The sequence below is a fragment of the Manis javanica genome, chromosome X (assembly GCF_040802235.1).
Source record: "Manis javanica isolate MJ-LG chromosome X, MJ_LKY, whole genome shotgun sequence".
Taxonomy (NCBI): domain Eukaryota; kingdom Metazoa; phylum Chordata; class Mammalia; order Pholidota; family Manidae; genus Manis; species Manis javanica.
Genome location: NC_133174.1, coordinates 21,369,815 through 21,393,192, shown reverse-complemented (window position 1 = coordinate 21,393,192; position 23,378 = coordinate 21,369,815). Strand labels below are relative to the sequence as shown.

General features: G+C 39.1%; 1 protein-coding gene across 1 annotated transcript in view; it reads right to left on the bottom strand.

Annotated features, from left to right (window-relative positions):
• The window catches only part of IL1RAPL1 (interleukin 1 receptor accessory protein like 1), a 1,253,736-nt gene extending 1,241,732 nt beyond the window's left edge, over positions 1–12,004 (bottom strand). Inside the window, exon 1 of the mRNA XM_017672859.3 lies at positions 11,239–12,004. The gene's annotated coding sequence lies outside the window, so the exon portion shown is untranslated. The remainder of the gene's footprint in view (positions 1–11,238) is intronic.
• Positions 12,005–23,378: the final 11,374 nt, after the last annotated feature.

The window sequence follows — 23,378 nt, the reverse complement described above, 5'->3', positions numbered from 1 at the left end:
ACAATTCATTTCATGGAGTCTTGCCCTTTCCCAACTCTGACTATTCCGCTATAGCCTTGTCCCATACAACCCAAACAATTGCCTCGCCATATTTTGAATTGAGAGAACTTGACCCCACACTGCCCTGCCCCATTTCCTTGCCCCTTCCCTGACCTCCCACCACCTCCTCCCCTTAACCCTGGAATCAAGCACATAAACCACTGAAGAATAAAGTTCCCAAGCAAATACTCTGGTCCTGGATTATCAACTCCATCCTTTCTCCCTATGCAAGTCCAGGGCACATAGGAGATACTCATTAAATATTGAGGGTCTGGTAACCTCTAACAGGAGTAATTATTATGGATTCAAGTACATTCCTCAGAAAATCACATTCTCTGAAATTTAACTACATGGAGCAAAGCCTTGTACTCAATAATATTTAGTGCCTTTACTCCATTAAACAAACACTTAAGATTACACAGTACTTCCTAAGTAATTTCCTATGGCATTATTGCAGTGTGCCTCAAGGGGCAAAGGAATAAAACAACCTTGTCATACCTTCCATTCCCCCTCTTCATGGCCCATGTACCCATCCTGCAGCTGAAAGCTCACAGCTGAGTCCTTCACTGGGATTTGCCCTTGGCTGCAGGAAACAGTCTCGCTCAAGGTTATGACCCATCCCACGGGGCAGCCCACAGTCAGTGACTGCCTGATGTGGGAATAGAAAGCCTCGACCCTTGACTCAATTTCGGACAATTTTGAAAGACCCATTGGATCTGTTGAGACCTCAGCTGCAACCACACCTGCACTCAATTTCTTCCCCTCTCTCAGAAGCAACTAAACCTTTTGTTTACAGAGAACCCAATAGAATATTCCTGCCTTCCCCACTAGCCCATAAGCATTTGATGTCACGAACTGTCTTGAATATCTTCAGCCCATGTTAAATACACAATCCTTATAATAGATAAGGCCCTCCAATAGTACTTCTCATTCATTCACATGAAGGAGTTAACCAATTAAAATGCATATTGAGAGGAGCTATTCTGCTCATTTAATAGATCAAAGGTCCGTGTTTACTAAAGACCAGCATAAGCCACACCTCCTGCCCATTGATCATCTGAGAGTGACAGCTCCAGAATTTCAGCATGGGAAGGGCTTAGCCTGTGCCATTGTGGCCGGAAAAGCCTTCAAACTCGAAAGGTGCAGCTGACACGGTAGGGCTCTTTGGAGAATACTGAGAAAGCATCCAATATCTATCATAAAGTATGGTGGGAGCGGGAAGGGAATACTGACAGAGATCTGAGAAGGGTAACAGAAGCCCTCCCAAGGCACACCCTGGTGGTCCCACCGTCTTCAAAAGTTTTTGTAAGTACAAATTGATATGCTGCACGCTACCACGGAAGCCGAAACCTCAGGGCTAAGGAAATGAGTTGTGACGACAGCTAGACTGTGTTGCTTGTTCTTTTCGATGAATTCTAGTGATCATACATATAATACTTAGCTTATGCCTAAGTAAATTGTATTCCTTTTCATTTTATCTTCAATGTTTGGCCAATAGCCGACTTACTAGAACTTCCAATATGGAGTGATCTGAGAAAGTATGAAAAAACAACCCCTACTGTTTTTTTTCTCCTACTTATTAGAAGTGTAAAGTATTTCACAAGGGAAAGAATTTAAACTCAGCTAAAATGTTTTTTTTTTTAATTTTAGGACACTCGCTTTCTGATTTCCATCTATTCAAAGTTCTTATAATTATTAGGAGTGAACAACAGGGTTCACACTTGCTAGGAATAAATCCTATTGTATTATTGAATGAATATTATACTCCAAAACACCTTTCTTCTTCCATATGATCTTAACATAAAACCATTTTGGAATTTATATTTCTACCTTGCCATTATATTATATAAAGCATTTTCCTTTTCTTTTTCTCCCCAGCTGCTTTCCCCAAACTTCTCCATCCTCCCATACGAATTGTCCCTTTCAGATCAGTTGCTGTTGTCATCACTATAAAGAAAGAAACTTTAAACATGTTTATGGAGTTACATTTAAACCACAGCATTTTTGCTAGGATGGGTAGCAAATTTTTTATCCTACTAAGAAAAGAGAATTTGCATGGATACATCCCATTATGGAATGTTGCCTTCTGCTTTTTAAAGTTTGTTAATTTTAAACTTTGACCTCTGTATTTATCTTGCACTGGTATCAGTGTTTCAGTCTTAGAAAGGAGGAAAGAGGAAAGGAAATGAAGAGAGCTCATGATGGCTGTTCAAGAACAGAGGTTCAACACAAAGAAAGGTGAAATAAAGATGGAACTCAGGAGTCCTTGGTAAATTCACACAACTGGGAATCAAAGGTACCCTGGAAATAGAGACTCCTAATTTGTTCTTTTTCCTAAAGCCTAAATCTGAGTAGGTCATAAATGTTCTGTTTTCCTTATGATCCTAAAATACCATTCCACTGGCTCCCACCTGCTAGCCCTCGGGACTTGGAGCTCCAGCCTTACCTTCTGACACGCTGCACCACATAGGCCTTCCTGGGCAAAGGACAACAGCATCTGCTCTTCCCTAAGCTCATGCCATTTGTTCCCGCTTACAGTCACTCTGTTCTTGAGCTCCTGCTACCTGGAGTGTTATATCTTCTCCACACCAGTGTGAACTCCTTCAGAGTCTGACTAAACCTCACCTCCTTTAACAAGTCACTCCTAATCCCTGCAAGTGCCTGTGTTCTGACCTTTTCTCAAACCAGTACCATACTTGACACCTCTCTTAGGAGTACACATCATAGTAGACTGTCTTGAATTATAGGTATATATGATTTTGTTTCTCACCACTACCCTTGACTAACCATCTTTTGGTCCCAGACGTATGCCATCACTCATCTCTATTCCATACAGACCCTCTTATAGCATCTGCACACCGAAGCCACTCAAATGTCTATGGTTGGAGTGGAAGGAAGGAAGGGGGATGGAAAGGAGAAGGAAGCAGGAGAGAAGGAAGGAAACAAGGAAAGGAGAGAGGAAGGAGGTGTGGGCCATTTCTTCTCCCTCTGTCTATTTGTAGGTTACAAAGTACCTAATATTAATCCTCTCTCATTTATTACTCAATTTTGCTTTTTTACTCTCCTCAATCGACCGTTTTTGTCTCAGTTTACAATGAAGCATGGGTTTGGGAAAACACTGATCCAAATCTGATCTGCTGTCACTAAATGCTTAAGCATCCGTTCATGTCACAGTGACAGTGACTGTACTGAGGACCTACTATATGCCACGCACAGTGCTGGGCCCCGGCAATAGGAAACCCACAGGATCTGGGCCTCCTGAAGTTAATTAAGCTAAACCACCGGCTCATTGTGATGAGCACCCCTGCTGACAGGAGCAGCTTGCTCTGTGACTGTGTTATTATGGGCCCTGCAGGAGAACCCCGACAAGGGAAAGCAGCAGAGCCCATACCCCCCAGAGAGCCCTTGAATGCATCTACTCCGCACACTGTGGCGCGGGAGCCTCTTGAGTACCATTCAGGAGTTCTGTCGTGGTGAGAACAATTAGGGGCTTTAACAGGGGTATTCAAAAGCCGAGCACCGAGAGCCACCAGCTTCATTTGTTACATTCAAATTTTCTCCCTTGGCCACATGAGGCTTTGTTTACATAAAATACCTGATACCATTCTAAGTCTCTCAGTTTTCCATTTTTACTGCTGTGTTTAGCTCCTCTGGCTGTGTTCCTTCTGAAATGAAGTTGGCAGAGAGGCTGGGAACACCACAGTGTTCATCGCCAGTGTCATGCCTTCACACAGGTACGTTAGGCAGCTGCCTACCCAGTAAGACTGGAGGACACTTCCAAGATCCAGCCGGAACAAAAGGACTCCTGCACAGCCCCATCCACCTTCCCAATGAAAATGCAGCCTGCTGAAGCTCTTTTTCTGGGTCAGAAGAAAATTAATGACAGATTTTCTCCAACTGTCATTATTGTATTTCCAAGGGGGTAAGCTATCATTCCAAACTTTCTCCTTTAGCATATTCACCTTGATTCATGTGTTAAACTTCTTGACAAGAAGCACAGATGACTGAACCTCCTTCATTTCCTAGCTGTGCGGTGGCAGCTTGGCAAACCTGACAAAAAGAATACGCCTTCATTGTTTACAAATTGGTTCATTATTTTCTTGTCTATGTAAGCACAGTGACCCTGTTGATGAAGAACTGAAATATGAAATTCCATCTCTTCAAGAGGGGTAAAATGTGTCTGAAAGAGGCTTTCATAAGATTCCCTACGTGAATGACTTTGGAAGGAAGAAAGCAGCATGGGACACTGAGACGATGATGGCAGTCCTAAACGCCAGAGATGTCCAGAATGGGATGTGTGCAAGTCAGGAAAATGCAGGGGCTCCAAAGAAGAACAGTTTCCTGTAGGTGGGGAGACACAAAGCTAATGGGAAAGAGGACAGTACAGAAAAGGAAAGGAGGCCCCACAAGTGACCTAGTTTCCCAACTCTCTCTGTATTGTCTCCAGAGATCAAATGAGGTCAAGAGGGCACAGTGTGCATAAAGGGAAAAAAAGTCCACAGCTTCCACGTGGCAGCATCATGTGAGTGATCATAAGTCAATAAAATGAACTAGAGACCAAAGGATTAGATGCACTAAAATTAGTCCCAAGAAGAACTATTATTTTTCTTAAAACTGCACATTACTAAAAAATATGCCAAGACATATTGCTATGTCACTTCAATACTCATCTGAGGGCTTGTACCATATCAAGAAACTAGAATCATGCATCATGGGAGAGCCAATGATTTGTGAGATTTTGGAAACTTAATTTCATTCCTGTGGTTCAAAGTTTCCTGTTGACCTAATGGGGCATCCCTTTATACACTATATATAATTTCATTAGATTTTTATGAGGCTACTGTAATCACCTTTGGCTATGTTTATAATAATTCATTTCCATTTTGACTGCAATTAAAACAATGTTTTATTTTACCTTTAAAATGCAATTATTTTATAATACCCAACAACTTTATATTACAATAATTGAATCCTAAAATTTGAATGTGAATTTACCTGTGTTGGAACTTTAAATGCAGGTTCTTAGGAAATCAGACTCTCCAAGTCTATCTATCCCAAAAATCCAGCTTCTTTGATCCACATTCCACCACCACATACACTTGCTTTTCATTTTGTATGTAAGATAAACATGATTCACATGCACATGCAATGCAAGTATTTTGGCTGTAGACATTAGATCTTTTATTTACCAAGGCTGCAGGATTTACTCCAAGGGGTGTAGAATCTACATGCACACCAAACTTCCTATGTAGAAAAACAATGTATTTCAGAGATATAAGTAGGCCTGGTTGTGACTATACACAATCAAATTCATTTTTAAAATAATTACTACATTCAGAGTAATTTATTTCTGCTATTATTATTATTAGGCATTTTCTCAATCAACTGATACTGAAAGCACAACAATGATTAAGTAGCCTTCCAATTTTTTTAATTCAAAAGGGGAACTTTATACCAGAAAACGATGAAGATAACTATACTAAGTCATAGTTACATTATACATAAATGTTGGTAAGGTAAGAACCTGCCAATTAACTCACTTTGATGGAGCCATGAGAAAATAGACCCCTATGAATAATTTTATGATTATTTATACAGTGATATATTTGTAATTATAATTCACATAAAGTATAAGATACATAATTAACAAACATATTGAAAGAGTGAGAGTCTATAATTATATGATCACAATTCACAGTCCATTTAACTTTTTTGGTAAGTCCAAACTGTACTTAAATTTTCCTGACCTAGGAGGTATTACAAAATACAATCTAATTTTACTCTTAAATATATAATCTTAGACATGAAGCTTTGTATAAACAAAATAGCTCATTAAGTACCAGTTATTGTATTTTATATATCTGAACATAGTAACTATACCACAGCCTTTGAATAGCTTGTCATGAAAAAGATTGCTATTAATGTTGTAATTTAGAAACAGGAAAGAACAAATTCTGAGAAGAAAAGAATTGAAAGTGCTTTGCTTTCTCCCTCTGCCTCATCCACAGTTCACTGCTTGGCAATTTTAGATCTTGTGATAGGAAAGCAACACAAGGCTGGTCAGTTATCCTCTCTCTAAAGCTAAAAGCCTTAGGAGTCTTAAAGTTTTGGCACCTGAAAATTGTTTCTACACAGGGAAACCAAAAAAGTATGTCAATTAAGGATCTTCCATTGTAAGCCAATGGTCAGGGTAAGCAGCAAGGGTTATATGTCTGTTGAGCCATGTGGTTGGCCTGTGATAGAAAGCTATCTGCAGTGTAAGATACTCCAGGGTGGCATTCTCTGGGTGAAAATTAAAAGCGTATTTGTAAGGTGATTAGCAGAATTTGTCAAATAAACAAGCCTGTCCACATTCCTATAATATTCCTTTCTAAATCTGCTAGAGCAAATCTCAAGCATTTCTGTAAGACATGAAGGAATATGTGTTTTTAAAATACAGGAAACCAAGAAAATGCTTGCTACTTGTAGGCAGCAATAAAGTCAGGTAAACAGGCATGATGAGGTTCATCTGAATCAAAGAAATATTGGGGATCCTTAACATAAAATGCAACACACTGGGACATTACAAAGAGGAGGTTGCTCTATAGTAGAAAAGTTCTTTAAGTCCACGTACATTTACTTTTATTTACTGGGTTAATTTTCTACTTTCCAATTCTACTTTACCCAAAATAGAAAAACTTTTCACCTGATTATCCAGTCCTTTAAAAACATAAACGGAAGGTCATATCACTAACCTTCTTGTATATATAAATATATTTATGTCATGATACAAGAACAGAGAAGAAATGCAGTGTTAAGTAGTGACACATGGGGGATTGCTTCCCCCTAAAGAACATTAGTAATTATTGCAACAAGCAAATTCTAAGACAGAACTATTATCTTTATATTCTTATGTCCTCTATTATACTTAGTATTCAAACTTATTATGCTTTTGCTAATCAAGTGATAGATGAAAGATGACCCAATTGAAGTGGTAGTAGCAAGTTGGTTTGTGAATGTTTGTGTACTCTTGGTACCCAAAACAGACAAACCTAAGTACTCAGGGGCATTTAAACTAAAGCAATCAGCTTAAAACACTCTCACATACAAGACCCTCAGTTACCATTCTTTGAATGTTATTCAAAAGCAACTATTGTTTTAGTTACTAAAGACAAATCAATATTCCCATATGAGTACTGCTGAAAGAACTGAGAACTGAGGGGAAAGTTAGCAACCAGAGCTTTTAATTTGCCTGTGTTACTGACTCACTGAACGCTATTGCCTACCATCTACCATGTAATTGATATTAGAAAGAGCCTATGAAGATTTACAGTAAGGGTGTGAGAAAAAATGCACTGTTACATTCATACCCCTTTGGGGAACCCTTAATAATAACTCCATGTATTTCTCAGACATAGCCTGATGGTAAGCCCTTACACACACATCTCATTTATTTAGCACGATATGTAACTATTCTGTTTTTTAAAATGATTGTCTTGAACATTAAGAGGTAAAATACAGGGTCAGAAGTCACAAGGCTAATAACCGACAGAGCCTGAAATGCAGCCCAGGGTCCTCTGACTCAGCCCAGAATTCTATAATACCTGGATGTCTCAGAGAGCTGAGCACCTTCCTCTCTGAGATTCCTGATACAGCTAATGGAAAGAGAATTGGAATTTAATAATAAAAATGCTGACATGACCTATCCATAGCTGCCCAAATTGTGCCATTATAATTATGCTTTATAAGTTGAGCATTACCAGAAAACCTGCTACTTTTAAACCTTATTAATCAACATTTGGGTGCTTCCACTGCCACAAATTTTAGAACAGTCTGTTTATAAAAACACAAGGTTTGCCAAACACCAAAGATCATATCTGTTGTAAGACAATGTATATCCCAAACACTTCAGAAGGTAGCCGACCAAAAGATTCTGAAATAGAAACCTTAAATGAATCCTACATGTTCAGTTGTTCTGGAAAATGTTGTGTGTAGTGGTCATTTAAAAATAACAATGTTTGTTCATGTATGTTACTAACATAATAAAAATTCCTTTTAAGATCTTGTCCAGTTTTAGGAACACTGTGATTGCTTGTTAGCTAGATCCCCTGATTTTGTTGAAGCAACTGGTCAGGAAACAAAATTAGTAATTCCCATATTTAAAAATGGTATTTCTTCTCCCATCTTCCCAAATATTTTCCAATCTAACTACATAACTTGGGCTGAAAAGAAAACAATAAAATACAGAAATAGGTACCATATTTTAATTATTTACTGCCATCATGTTGAAATGGTTTCCTATTAAGTAAAGCCTTTTATTATTGATTCGTAGGGTACTTCAGAAAAATGCCATAACCTGCCTCAAGTACATAACCCTCTTCCCAAAGAAAGGGACAGACTATAAGGTGCCACTAAGGGTACTGAAACTGTCCACACGTGAATATGTGCAGTTTTCAAGTAAAAGGAGAGCAGTTACATGTGTCTATGTGTTTCACGGACAGGGTCTTCTTTCAAGAGTCCCTTCTCCTTTCTAGCACTACTTCCATCCCCTAGTGAGCTTATAAAAGCTCTAGAATATGTCCTGTTTGGTAACATACCATACATGTGGCTTATGACAGAAAACAACTGAGGAAGTCATTTATAAAATATCAAATGAGGAGGAGAGGAAAAACCCCTGCAGATTGTATTTCTGTACAGAGTTGGAGACTAACTGCCTGGAAGCAGCTGTAGTGTTACCCTGACCCCTGAAGGAAGGAATCAGGAGTTAACTTCACATCCAATTTCCTACGCCATACGAACACCAAACCTAAATCCACTGGCACAATAAATCAATGTGTAGCCATATCCTGCAGAAGTAAGAAAGTCATCTCAAATATTGGAACTCAAAATTTCATTCCACCATTCCAACACTGTTACTTGGGGCAAGCAGATCTTTTCAAAGTTACTTTACTAGATGTCTAGATCCTGCACCTGACTCCATAGGAAAAAACAAAGAATCACCTCATCTCCATGATAGAAAAGTCATTTAACCTTCTTTGTAAAATAAATGTAAAGGGAAAGAGGAAATTGCACAACTAAGTGATAAAATTTAATGCAACATGGTTACGATTTCCACAGAATTGCATTTTGAGGGAATATATAATCTATTGAGGGGAAAAAAAAAACAGACCCTGAAACAGTAGAAGGCCAAAAGGAGCTGATGTGTATCTTCTTTTTAAAATATCACAGCTCCAAATAAAACATCAGGGAAAATGACATTTTATTCTGCAACATTCCCTCTTCTGTACAGTGAGCACAGTACATTTATCTCATCTTCTGGTAAAAGTCACAGACGGCTGCAACACGTCCTTTAAGCCATTCAGTAAGTAAAACTTGAAAAGGGTTTGCTCTTTATTTCTGGGATTTATATCAACCACCATTTATTTTTTTAATTTAACAAGATACCATTGCCTTTGAAGGTTTTTACTTCTCTTTTCCCAGAGGGTTAAAATGGCCCAGAAAGGGATTGTCAAGGCAAAGATAAAGGTACGAAACACTCATTTCTGAAACACCATGGAAAGATCATTTTTTATGAGCATCAGGCTCTACCAGGAAAAATGCAAGAGGACCCCCCAAATAGTCATTCCATTCACAGCCTTCATTTCAATGGATTTAACTTTCTACTCAGTTGGGGTGACATATTTCAATCATAGGATACAGAAATGTGACCTTGGCTGGGATCATCGGCCCCAATTACTCAGTGGGGCACTTGGGAAACATTGCAGACCCATTTTGACACTCCACGGGTGTGGCTAAAATTGCTCCTGTCCAGCCCTAATGCTTACATGATCTGCTGTCCCTCAGAAACTCACTATGAGAAAACTCATGCTAAATTCACCACAGAGCTCAGGGTATACAGGACCCTTTGAGCTAATCTCTATCTGCCCTCCTCCTCCTCTGTTAGCTGTTACAAGCCTTCAAAAGTTAACACGGTGATGGAGCCTGTCTCCATACAATCATTTCATCTCACTATCGTTGACTGAAGCTCGCTGATGTAATGAAGTTACATAATCACCGATTATGCACGACTTCCATCCATCTTCCTACATATCCATCTATCTTCTTCCCTCCCCTTCAGATCAGTCTACCAGGTGAGATTTATAACACATGTATATGCTCAGTTTTCTCATCATAGGTACTGAATATGGGACTTTAGCATTGCAGTACAGTGCACTGAACCACGTCATCAACATTGATTTTTTTTTATCCCATTTCCCAGGCAGAATATGCTTAAGCATCCTTCCTGCTCTAGTCTCTAACTTTTTACTGAAAGGGTAAAAGATTTAGCAGATAGGACACATCCTCAATTTAAGGTTAAGGAAAGTGTGTAATTGCCTGCATTTCCAAAGCTGCCTGTATTGCAATGGAAGGATGGTCTCTGCTTCCAGACCTTCAACTCCCCTGCACGTGGGTCACAGCTTCATCTATTTGGGGTATTGGGTAAATAATTGTATTATTGGGCAATTGAACTTGAGAAAGAAAGCATTATGGTGATACTTAAAACAATGCTGAACTATTCTTCTCTATTTAGATCATCATTTTCAGTCTTTTCTTTTCCTTTTCATTCTCTATGATAATCCAGTGGATAAAAAAGTATCCCAGGACACTTAATAATCTCCAGTAATCACAATCTAGGTAACAATTAACAATGATTATCGCCTTAAAGTTTCAGAACTTGACAAGTGGGATGTCCCTGGTCCCATTGCGGCTGTGAAATGCAGCAGAATGCTGCACCGAGTTGAAAACATATTTCTTTTAATGAATAACGAATAGCTCGTTTCATTTTAAATAGGGCTCTTCAGTAAGTGTTCCTTTCACTGCTGCTACCCCTTCCTGAACACAGGAGCCACAAATATTAGATCCAAACAAAAGAGTGTATCCAGAATTAATTCAAGACATTCTTCCATATCAAAATAATTGGAGAGAAGAGTGCTGCTTTGATTTATTTTCAATTACACTCAGAATACAGACCCACATACACACACACACACACACACACACACACACACACACACACACACACACCAACACACCCAACTGCAGTTATTCCATTCAGTGCCAATAACGGCCACATCACAGCCATCAATGCGATGCAGCAATCGTCCAAGTCACCCATTCCCATTACAAATGCCCAAGTTTGCTCACACCACTGACAGGTTTGCATATATAAAATGACCTTACCCACAACAGTCTTCCAAATTATTCTTCTCTGGATATCAGTCGGTAAGGTAATTGCTGGTCATCACAATGCGTATTCAGAAAAATCCACGTTTTACTCCTGTGTTCTTTTTCTTGTTTTTGCTAGCAATTAATATCGTGAACAAGATACCCATTCACAAATGCCAAGTTCACCATAAAAGCAGATAATTCCATACAGCTTTTCCCTACAAGACTGCCTCCAATTAGTTCTCAAAGTGCCCGATTGTTTGGTGAAGATACAATCCAGGTGCAGAACAGGAAAAAAAAGAAGACTAGGAAAAAAAAAGAAGAGGCAGATAGAAAAGGAGAGACTGAGAGAGGAGAGAGCAGAAAGAGGGAAGAAATTTTTAAAAAAAGAAAGAGGAAGGAAAAAGGCCGGTAAGTGAGGAAGTCTGTGAGCTCTAAGACAAGAATTGGAGTCTTGCTTGCAAATCTCCTGTATACATGTAGCCTTTCAGATTCTCTTGGTCCGCAAGTAAAATTTCCAGATCCGGGATGCAGCCATAAGAAAGAATCCTATGTATATTTCGCAAGTATCCCGCAATAACAGATCCGACGGGGTTTTCCTTGTACAGTACTGCTGTGTGAAAGCACACAACCCCTGCTGTTTGGGAAGGTGTCTCCTGGGTCCTAGCTCTCTTCAGCAGCCCCCAAAAATGATTTTTCAAAAAAGAGTGGGGGGAAAAAAGGCAGCTTTGCGTTTGCCTTGAATGATGCAAATCCTGAGCGAAAACGACAAGCAAACCACAAATAGCACAAAATCCTGATTAATAACACAATCCACTCAAAATATCCCAGGGAAGAAGGAGCAAAAAGAAGAAAGAGAAACTGCAATGCATAAATGATTCCAGTGTTTCTACAAGATCGGTTCATTTGATTGAATGCATTCTCCGGTTTGCTGCAAGTCATAAAGAGGATAGTGTTACTGCCACCCAATGGATATTTTAGTACTAGCCAATCCACAGAACGCCACCGCTTTGAGAGTTTTAGTTTTCAGAAGACTGAAGAAGAAGGGTAGCCTGGGAATCTTTGGGAAAGAAACCTGAGAAGTCTCCAATAACGGGAATCCATCCTTCCAGTCAAAAGTGAACCAGCAAATGTGAACGCTTACCCAGTCTAGCGTTAGCCACCTTAGAATTGTGGTTCCATTTCTCTAGGAAGCGGAAGGGTACAGAGAGCGATGCCCAAATCGACACGCTCGGAATAAACTCCTTTTTAATCACACACACACACACACACACACACACACACACACAGTCGGCCTTTCTCAATATCACTTTAATCCTTATCTCAAAAGGGAGCGAGGTTGGGAGGAGCGCTGCTCCAAACCTCTGGGGGCAAGGTGATAATTGTTTCTAAAGGGCAGTTTTGCAAAGTGCTTCAGCCTGTATTGGTATGTAAACTGTGAGTCCTTCAGGCTGTAACTCTGCACGCAGCTGCTCTTTCAGTTTGGGGAGGAGCAAAATCTTCCCTGAGTGAGCGAGGCTGCGGGGCCGGGCGCTGGTGGCGGGCTGCGGTGGGGCGGGGCGCAGAGGGGAGGTGATTGCAGAGGCTCCTCCTCCAGTGCCCCCGGGATAGAGTTCGCTGCAGGTTTCTGCGATGGGGTCGCGATGGGAAAAGCGGGACGAAGTAGGTACTGGTCAAATAAATTAGGATATTTGCTCAGTTTAAGATCCTCGTCCTTCATACTACCTTGAGGGAAGTACAATACTCACTTGTGATTCTGTACGTCTCAAACTTGAAGGTAGGCTTGGTCACCTGGGTGTCTTGTTACAACGCAGATTCTGATTCACCGAGAGGCCTGAGAGTCTGCATTATAATAAGCTGGTCCATGCATCATAAATAATGCTGCTGGTCCGCTGGACTGCATTTAGAGTAGCAAGACTCTAGGGAAGTGTTAATACGTACATGGTGAGCAGTGTTAGGTTCTGACGATGGGGTGGACAGGGCAGTTAAAGGACCGAGGAACACTTTTCCAATCAAGCCCCTCACTCTCCCCACTCTGCAACCTTTCCCATACACCACCTGTAGCCCGCATTCTGGAAAACCTTACCCGACTCTACAGCATTTCACAAGCTTTTGCAATGTAAAGTTTAAAAGGATAAACCAAAAAGATAAATAAATAAAACAATAGGTAAAGCAGCCTTGGCTCCAGAAAACAGTATCTGCATTTAATTTAGGGAGTAAAGCACAACCGAAGATAAAGGGAACATGAGCTAATATTAGGTAAAAATGCAAGCAAAACTAACGCAAGTCAAACTCAGGGCACGGGAGGATGGGAGACGGGAGGCGGGCAAGGCTGAAAGGAGTGCTATGTAGAACTCTCCAATCCAAGCTGAGGGAAGATCTGGTTCTAGTGTGTAGACAAATCTTCCTAGGTTTCCCTGGAGGTCACCCACCCAGATGTAACTCCTATGTGCCAGTGGTCCTCTTCTCCCTGCTCCTTCCCCTCAGGCTCTAATTCAGAGCAAACTGAGGGCCAGGGGCATAGAGAAAATAGATTCTTCTCTCCTCATAGGTGGGGACCCACATTTTCAACACCTACCACAGTCCTTTAGCTGGCCATTTAACTGAAGAACTGGATCTCAGGGGAATGAGAGGAGGCACAATTAACATGCTTAATTGCCTCAAGCAAAGTGTAGAAGTAAAAGTCCTGGACGGTAGGCTCAAATCCCATATTCGAGTCTAATTTCTATTTCTAAATAGCCATAATTACCCAAGGGAATCACTTTAATTTCTCTTGGCCTCAGTTTCCTTGTCTGTAAAATTACAGGTTGCAATGAACAGGTTGTCAAGGTCCACTCCTGATCCATATGGCACAAAAATCAAGTCCTCTATTTGCAAGGCTTCTGCCAGTAGGTTTGTTGAGCGCAAATTCTAATTATTACCTTGACATGGGCTGCATGCAGAATATCCAGAAGGTTAGAAAAATGTGAAAGACACACGTGAACATTTGACCATTTCAATCCTATTGTAAGAGATGATTGGAATGCTTTCTCTTCAGTTCCAGGAGAGAGTGTTTGTTGGAATCTGAGGTGAAGCATTGTCTATTCCTGGATCACACAGAGCCAACTGCGGGCCTCGCTGTTTGTTGCCATGGGATCCTCTTTGTGCGAACTGTCTTGAACTGTGTGGGAACATTTTCCTCTTGCCTCCCTTCAGTTCTCTCTCTAACTCTTCTGAAGATATGTGTCAGAACAAAATGTAGCTGCATTATTGCCAATTAAGACTAACAGCAGCTGCAAGGTGCATCTAATTAAGAATTTTAATTACTTTACCAAATTCTCATTTGCAGATGTTTAGAGCATTAAACAATGTGTTGTGATCTTATCTTGAAATCTGAATAAAGCTGACCTCCCTCCAAAGGGGGGTATAAAACTACACAACTCAATGATGGGTGTAAGAAAAGGCTTTGACATGGGAAGTATATACTTTGGCACATGGTTTGAGAAAAAGTGATATTTCCTTCAGGATAAAAAAATAGTGTTCATATCTGTAAACATGCCATTTTTACTAAAGGAAAAGGCAAATCTCAAAACACTATAAAAATGAATAACTTCCTATGCAAGCAGACTCCTTGCATATTGCATAGTTCTCAAATGTTCTGTTCTTTTCTGGTAACATGATGGTTAACAGAAAGTTTGGTGCTGCAGCCTGGGGATTGTAGGCTATAATCCAAAGCATTATGGGGTTTGTAGTAAAAACTGGCTGCAGATCGGTTCCATGCTTCCAGCTTTTCTCAGTTGAAAGAATTGCTGTTTTATTTTCTAATAATAAAAAAGTATGTCAAGATATTTTAAAGATGGAATTCATTTTAATGAAACAAAGTTGGTATTACTGGGAGTATGAAATTAGAATTTAGTTACAATAATATTCTGACTGAGGAGATGAAGAACACAATAACATCTTTATATAAGCCATAAATAACCTGATAAAGCTATTTCCTAATATTACTATCCTATAGCTAAGCTTTCAAAAATGACTTTCATTGTCTTAGTAGTAACAAGTGAGAAAATAGCAGGTTTGGTGTTTAGGAAAGAAAATTGTGAATGCAGGAAATGAACTCAAATTCTTGAGTTTAATTTTCCACATTTCACATCATTCCTCAGTGAAGTGAGCAAGAGTTTGTTTAATCCACTTTTTTAGATGTTTTGTTATACAGAAATACTCTGAATATTCAGAGTAGCTCCTCTCTTTTAATGAAATCCTTAAGGCTAGAATATCTGGAAAACATGTCTGCAGTGGGATATTTAATCTATTTTAAATTTAATTAATTATGGAAATGTAAAAATTAAGGAGTTATAATTCAGGTCATCTTTTGTATGCAGATGATTCTGTGTAGGTAAATACATAATTTATGGAGGATTTGATTCACCTCTGTTGGCAAATTGTTTCAAAGTCCATTAGACATTTTCTGTCTGATATAAATTCCAAGTCTAGCTCCCAGTAATGTTCTATGAAATCAGTTCCCCTTTTGCTATAAAGGCTAAAATATGTCTCTTCACAGTCTCTTCCATCTGTGAAAGTCCCCATTATCATGCTAAGTTACTTAGAAAGTATTTTATACCTAAACTTGCTTACTTTTCTCATTCTCTCCTTAAAGAGGACTCTATCCACAAAAAAGCAGTGCTAAAGTAAACTATTGTTGCAGACATGAATAAATGTAAAGCCAAGCACCCTTCATCTTGCAGGCCTTTTGCCAGTGACATTCATTTGAACCCACCACCACATATTCTCAAATGATATACAAAGACTTGATCATTTCAGCAAAATTCCACCATAAAGTTCAGAAATAATAAAGAACGCTGTTAAAAAGCAAACAGCAACAGGAAAGAAAAATGCCATGCCAGCTTTTCTTTCAGATTTCTAAGTTTTGCATCATAAAAACATACAAATATATATCTTCTTGAATACAGTTTACATTATTGTTCATACTGTGAATATTTCTTTTATGGTCATAAAAATAAAAGCAATGCCCCAAATGAAACACTATGTACATAAGCGATGCAAATGCATCCCCGGTGGAAAGCCGGCTGGCTGCTGGTGGGAGGGTATATTTATACAGTGCCTTTCATTTGGAAGGTTCCCAAAATGATTTGCAAACTGTATATAGAGGAATTGCTCACCATGGAAATTCACCCACTTTCAGGAGAGAGTGCAGAAGTCATTCCATGCTGACAACTAGTTTAAATAAAATCGAGAACAATATTTCAGGTGGGTAAGATTGTAATTGATTCAGGAAATGTGCATTTGAAAACCCACTATGTGCCAGGCACTGTTCGGTTTGAAGTACTGAGGATAGCATTGTGGATATATCTAGGCAACTTTCCTGCTGTCCTAAAGCTTACTCTTTATTGAAATCTGACCAGAACTCAGGAGCGAAAAGCCCTCTTTCTTGGTGATTTTCTGATCTCTGCATATGGTTCTACTGAAACAGACCGCTTGCTACATTTTATATGTATTTATATCAGGCTTCATGATATCCAGGACGCATGACTTATGGCTGTGCATTCTACTTCAGACTGATCATATACACACACACAAAAGAGCTTCAGCTATTATAGTTGAAGCAGGTAAAACACCAGTAACATTTCCTGCATTCAGTGATTTGGAAGATGTAGGACAGAATTAAAGTCTTCTGGGTTTGGGAAAGTAAATGAAATGTATTGCTATATGTATGTGGAAGACTGCTTTCACAAATGATTCAGGGCACTTCAGAGTAATGAAGGCACATAAAATAGTTTAGTGAAGGAAAAGAGCATTCTGAGCTAATATTTAAGAGCATAAAATATGGAATCAAATGCCTCTGTCTCCTAAATGTACTAGATTTATATTATTTTTCAAATGGAAACAGAACAGGAAAAAAGGGTAGGCAGGCACTATCAGAGTTCAACCCAAACCCGTCGTGTTCTAGCTCTGTGGACTCAAAGCCATCAACTCCCTTCTCTGTGGTTTGCATTTAAAGGCCAGCATGTGGACCCTGCCCTTGGGCTGCTGGTGCTGCTGGACTTGCCTGTGATGAGAGGCAGAGAGCCTGGAGTTCACCATCCTCCTCCATCTCAGCCAATGACTGACTGATAAAGGAGAATGAAACCCTCACTCTTTTGACTATAGTTCAGAAACACTGAAGGCCTGAGGTCCTGTGAAATCAGGCTGAAGCTGGGACTTTGCCTGTAATCATAACCTTGCTTAGTGTCTGGGAACCTAAGACAGAGGGTAACAAGAAATAAACAGAGGTTCCTTCTCTAGCTTTTAAATAGTCAACCTGAATAACTGGAAACAGATAATTTGCTCATTGATCCATTTGTCAATGGTATATCCATTACATAGGATGAGCCAGACAGTGCTGAGGGATGAAGTGAGACACCTTCTCTGTACTTAAGGACTTCAAGTTTAGCAGTAGGGAGACACCTAAACAATGCATTGATATACAATGTGATCTGAATTCATCCTCAAAGAATCAGAGAAGACTGAACAGAGAAGGTGTTATTTCACTAATCCTGAGGGATGAGCAAAACTAAAGTCACAAAATGAATGAAGGCCAGGAGTAGCGAGTAACATCTAAGTAGACCAATTTTCTTCTGCCTAGAAGGGAATAGCTTTGGTCGTGGTAGTAGATATCAAAAGGGTTTAAAATCATAGCATCAGTTTTTGAAGGGGGGCTCTAGAGATAACCTGGAACAATCTCTTTATTTTAGTCAGAGGAAATTGAGTCTCACTGAGCCAAATGACATAGTTATTTAAGCTCACAAATCTAGGAAGTGGTAGGAGTTCTCTTCTGGCATGACTCAGCCATATTGCCTGTCAGCCTTTTCTTTAAAAAGATAAATTGAGGACATAATAGAGATATCTGATATAATCAGATCTGGTTTGAATCCTGGCCTGTCACTATATGGTCTTGAGAAAATTTGCCTTCTCTAAGTCTCAATGTTCTGCTATAAAAATGAACTTAAAAGGACAACCTTTTCTTGGGGATATTGTCACATGTATATCTAGCAAATACCTAGGACATAGCATGTGTCTGAGCAAAGCATGTTTTGTTTCATTTCAACTTCTTTAATTTGTGTTCTTTTCCTTTCTTTCCCAATCAAAGAACAGATAAATTCCCAGAAGTGGAATTTCTGGGTCATATAGTATTTCTGTGTTTAGTTTTTTGAGAGACCTCCTGTAACTCCAGGGGGAAAATCCCAGGGCAAAATACTTTTGAAACCGAAATCAGTGAAAGGGAGAAATAAAGTTTATGAAACCCGTTTATTTCTTACAGGCAGTCCACTTCTGCTCTCCTGTGTCCCCCCAACCAGGCTGCAGAAGAAGACCCCACCCAACCTCTCTGGTCAAGATAAGCCATCCCTTGCCCTTGTAATTACCTACTGATAGGGAGATGGACTACTCCTCTCTACCCTCTGGAAACACCCATTGTATGGAGATGCACTAAAGCCAGGCTAGAGATTATGGAAATATTGCAGTTTTACCCACACCTCCATACTGTTTTCCACAGTGGCTGCACCAATTTACAATCCCATCAACAGTGTATAAAGGTTCCCTTTTCTCCACATCCTCATCAGTACTTGTTAGTTCTTGTATTATTGATAGATCATCTTACAACCATTCCAACTTTGTTCAGTACAAGCCCAGTGGGTGAATCCACTTCTCCTAACTAGCTAGTTATAATGAGCATGATACTGAAAGATACATTTGCCAGTTGGAGAAGTCTGTTTTACACATGTTGCAAAAGAGGATAACCAAATGTCAAGTGGATGTTTGAAAAGGTAAGTGAACTTGTTTGACATAATGGTGATATAAATTTAAACCACAATGCAATATCATGACACATTCACCAAAATGTTTAATGAATTAATGGACAATAGAAAATATGGGCAAAGAGTTGGAGCAATTGCAACTTGCATCTACTCATAGATAGAGTAAAAATTGCTTCAACAATCATGGGAAACTTTTCAACAGTGCCTGTTAATTCTAAGCATAGGTATAACCTAGGATGACATTGATTCCATTCCAGGTATACATACCCAACAAAAATGCATATATATATATGTTCACCAAAAACATATTAGAGAGTTGACAGGAGCTTTATTCAAAAAGTTCCAAACTGGAGCTACTGAGATGCTCATCGACTAAAATGGATAGACACATTGTGGTATATTCATACTGGAGGCTACCATACAGGCATGAGAACTAATAATCTATGGCCATTAGCAACAACGTATTTGCATTTCACAAAAATAATTTTGAGCAAAAGAAGGCAGATACAAAACAGTACAACCAAAAGGTTCCATTTATAGAAAGGATAAAACTCAGCTAATCTACACTGTAACACATTAGGATAGTAAATATCCTTGGTGAGAGAAGTGACTAGAAGCATGCACAAAAGAGCTCTGGGGGTGCTGGTAAGGTTCTGGTTTTTTTGATCCTGATATTGGTTACTTGGGTGTTTTCATACTGTGAAAATTCATTAGGCTGTATGCATATAGTGTTATGCTTCATGCTTTTGTGTGTATTTCATATTTCAACGAAAAGTTTTTTTTAAAAGAAATTTGTTTTAGAACCAGAAGAAAGAAAAAATCAAACTCCTACATCAATGATACATTATTAAAAATTATCAATAAAAATTAACAAACTGTTGGCAGATATTTGTGAAGGTCAAATGTTTTATCATACTAACATATGGGGGTCTTTCCTGTGATGTGGATATGAAAAGGCTGGGTTTGTTTATTTGAAAAGATGTTTTCAGACAATAAGGGGGATTGTCTTTTTGAAACATAATTAATTTAGTATAATTTAATGTGGACTAGAAACTAAATAATTAAGATAATCATGTCTGACTTCCTAGTGTCAATAAGAGCTTTGTTCAATTTTTTTTTGTGAAATGATAATAGCTAGCATTGGTTTAGTACTTATTATGTGCCAGGCACCTTTGGGGGCACTTTATGTGTGTTAATTCACCTAATCCTCAAAAGAAATAAGTACTATTGTAATGACAAATTTACAGATGTGGAAACTAAGGCACAGAGACTATGAATAGCTTGCTCAATGTCTCAGAGTGGCCATGTCGGAAATTGTAACTTCCCTTCACACTATCCTTATCTGACACACTAACATTTGATTATTTTCTGTCTGCTATGTTTAGCTAAAATCATCATTCTTATATTCAGTTTGTATGTTACCTTTATTGGCTTAATATTCCTGATATGACAAGCTGTCAACTAAAGAGTCAGAAGCAGTTCAACAAAAACTTTTGAGTGTGCTCTTTTCCACGGTGGAGTAGGTTACTCTTGATTCTGTGCATCATTATGTGCTGTTTATCTTCTTCTTATAGGAGGTCTAAGGGAGTTACTATGTTTCTGTTAAATGGAGAGAAAAATGATGAAATGATACCTTTTGGTGAAAAAAACATTAGTATTTCAACTTTTAAACACTTAAGAATAGTGTGCTGGAGGGTGTGTTAACATTATGTAAATGCCAGTATGACTTTCTGGACTAATTTTTACACTGAGAAAAACAACTTTTTCAGTAAATCATATAGGAAGCTAGAGAGAGATTGTGGATGATGTTAATAATTAGATACCCATACTTAATTTCTGTGTGTGTGATGTGTATATCTTTAGCAGATATTAGGAGGATATTACACTAGAGTGAGATGATAGTAAAGTGGATACTAGTTATGAGAGGGAGATTATAGCATGGCATAATGGAGGTAATAGCTTAAAAATGGAATATTATCATTATTGGAATCTCTTGTGACAGAGGCGATGCTATACATTCACCAAACTTTAGCATTTCCTTCTTAAGCACTCAAAAACACCATGTTTCCCAGTCCTCTTCCATGTAGGTGGGACCACAGTGGCTTGGGGACAGATGTGTGAACAAATCTTCAGGCTTAATCCCTAAAATCCCCAGAGAGATCTTCTCCTCTCTGTCTTTATTCTCATGTTTTCCTTCCTCATATGTGTGGCTTTAAGGAAAGGGCTTCAGTATGGTTGGAGTCATGTGATGGAGGATCCTAGCTCCCCAGTCATTGCTAAAGGAGGGATCCTAGTCATTGCTGAGAAGAGAGCTGCACAACCAGGAACTTCATGTGCATGAGAAGCCAAGTTTCATCCTAAACCGCAGAGATTTCAGGTTCTTTTGTTAGTAGCTTAGTCAATCTTGATTTATAATCTCTGACTCATTACAAGGCAAGGATAATTTTTTTTGCATCTCAGGTGTCCAAAATTGTATTGTTCATGATTCATGGTTAATAGTAATTTTGTATTGGTCTATGTGCAGCCAACTTTTATTCATGTACTTATTTAGTTTGTTGTTTTTCATGAGGTTATAAATGCTTGAGAGATAGCCATTCAAACCAAAAGTAAGCATCTTGATAACCTTCTCAAACATATGATATGGTTGGTACTCCTGTCAACGTATCCATCTGCTTCCCCTCAATTAAGAAAACCATCATCCTGAATCCCATGTGCATTATTCCTTTGACTTCTTTTTTTTATATAGTTTTATTGCATCTATACATGGTCCTACAGAACACAGATTTTAAATGTCAATTGTTTTAACTTTATACAAGGCTATCAATTCCAGTTCTGGATAAAGTGTTTTAAGCACACTCTTCCACTTAAAACAACATTAAAACCTGGATAGAATGGATGGAGCAACTATTTGAAAGCCTTGAAAAGGAAAGAGTAATAGGCAGATGGAATGAACCACAATTTGAAGTGGGACTGAATTCGTATGCAGTTTGCCATTTTTTCCCCATTGATAGCTCCCAACATGAAGTCAGCATAACCAGAAACACGGGAATGAACTCAGAGGGAGCTCCAGGAGAAGCTCTCTCTCTGGCTCCAGGACTTCGGAGAAGGAACTCTTAATGCTCAGAGGGAGTATGGAAATCTCCCCCCAACTTTTCTCTTCCTATCTCCATTTCTTGTGTCCTAGTCCCCAGGCAATCCTGTGGTGGTGGTGGTGGGGTTAACAACTGCAGTTATGGGAATCAGCAAGAATGAGAACTGAAAGAGGGAAACTTCTCGGTTCTGTGGAGCTCCAGTTCCAAGACGGTGCATGTGGAGAAGTTGGGGTTCCTATGGCCAGGATCCTCACTGAACTTAAACCACCTGATGAGGTAACTGGCCTGTTGCTAGGCTACCGCTTCCACACCTTTAGGCAATGAGCTATCATTGCACTATATAGAGAGCTCGGCCCAGTGCTCTGGGCGGAGGCAGAGACGCTAGGTGCTCGACCTCCTGCTGGGAGAACAAGTGGGGTAATAAACCCTTTCACCCCCAAGTAATGTTTTCTGTCATTTTCTTTGGTCACATAGAATCCACAGCGAACTTGCCCGGGGCTGAAACCCATTTGGAAGACAGTGAGACAAACCTTTGTTGTTTTATTTTGTTTTGTCTCTTTCCTCCTTCCACTTGTGCCAGGACAAGAGTTTAATCACAAAAATCCATAACCCAGTGTGCCAGGATGGGGTAGTTAGATCCCCAAGTTTCTGGCCAGGGAAACAAACAAGGTGGGGACAGAGAATGGAAAAGTACCAGTGGGATTACAGTGAGCGTGAAGGCAGGAAAGAGACCCCACAAATTTGTTTATGAATTCCAGGGCTCACCATCTAGTTGCACATATGAGGACCTGATTCTAATATTTCTTTATCTGTAATGGTATCCCCCTTTCCAATTCTAATATATTTTGTTGATCTTATAATTGTATTTTTGTTTTATATTTTTGTTTTTCTTTTTATAAATTAGATTAATAATTCCAACTTTATTGAGATACAGTTGACATATAACATTGTGTAAGTTTAAGGTACACAGCATGTTGACTTGATATACTTGTATATTGCAAAATAATTAACACCATAGCATTCACTAACACCTCTATCCCATAACCTACTTACAATTTCCTTTCTGTGGGAAGAACATTTAAGATGTACTCTTTTAGCAACTTTCAAGTATGTAATATAGTAGTATTAGTTGTAATCACCATGCTGTACATTAGATCCCCAGAACTTGTTTATCTTATAACTGGAAGTTTGTACCTTTTGGCCAATATCTCCCTATTTCCTCCACTCCCAGCCCCTGGTAACCACCACTATACTCTCTGTGTCTATGAGT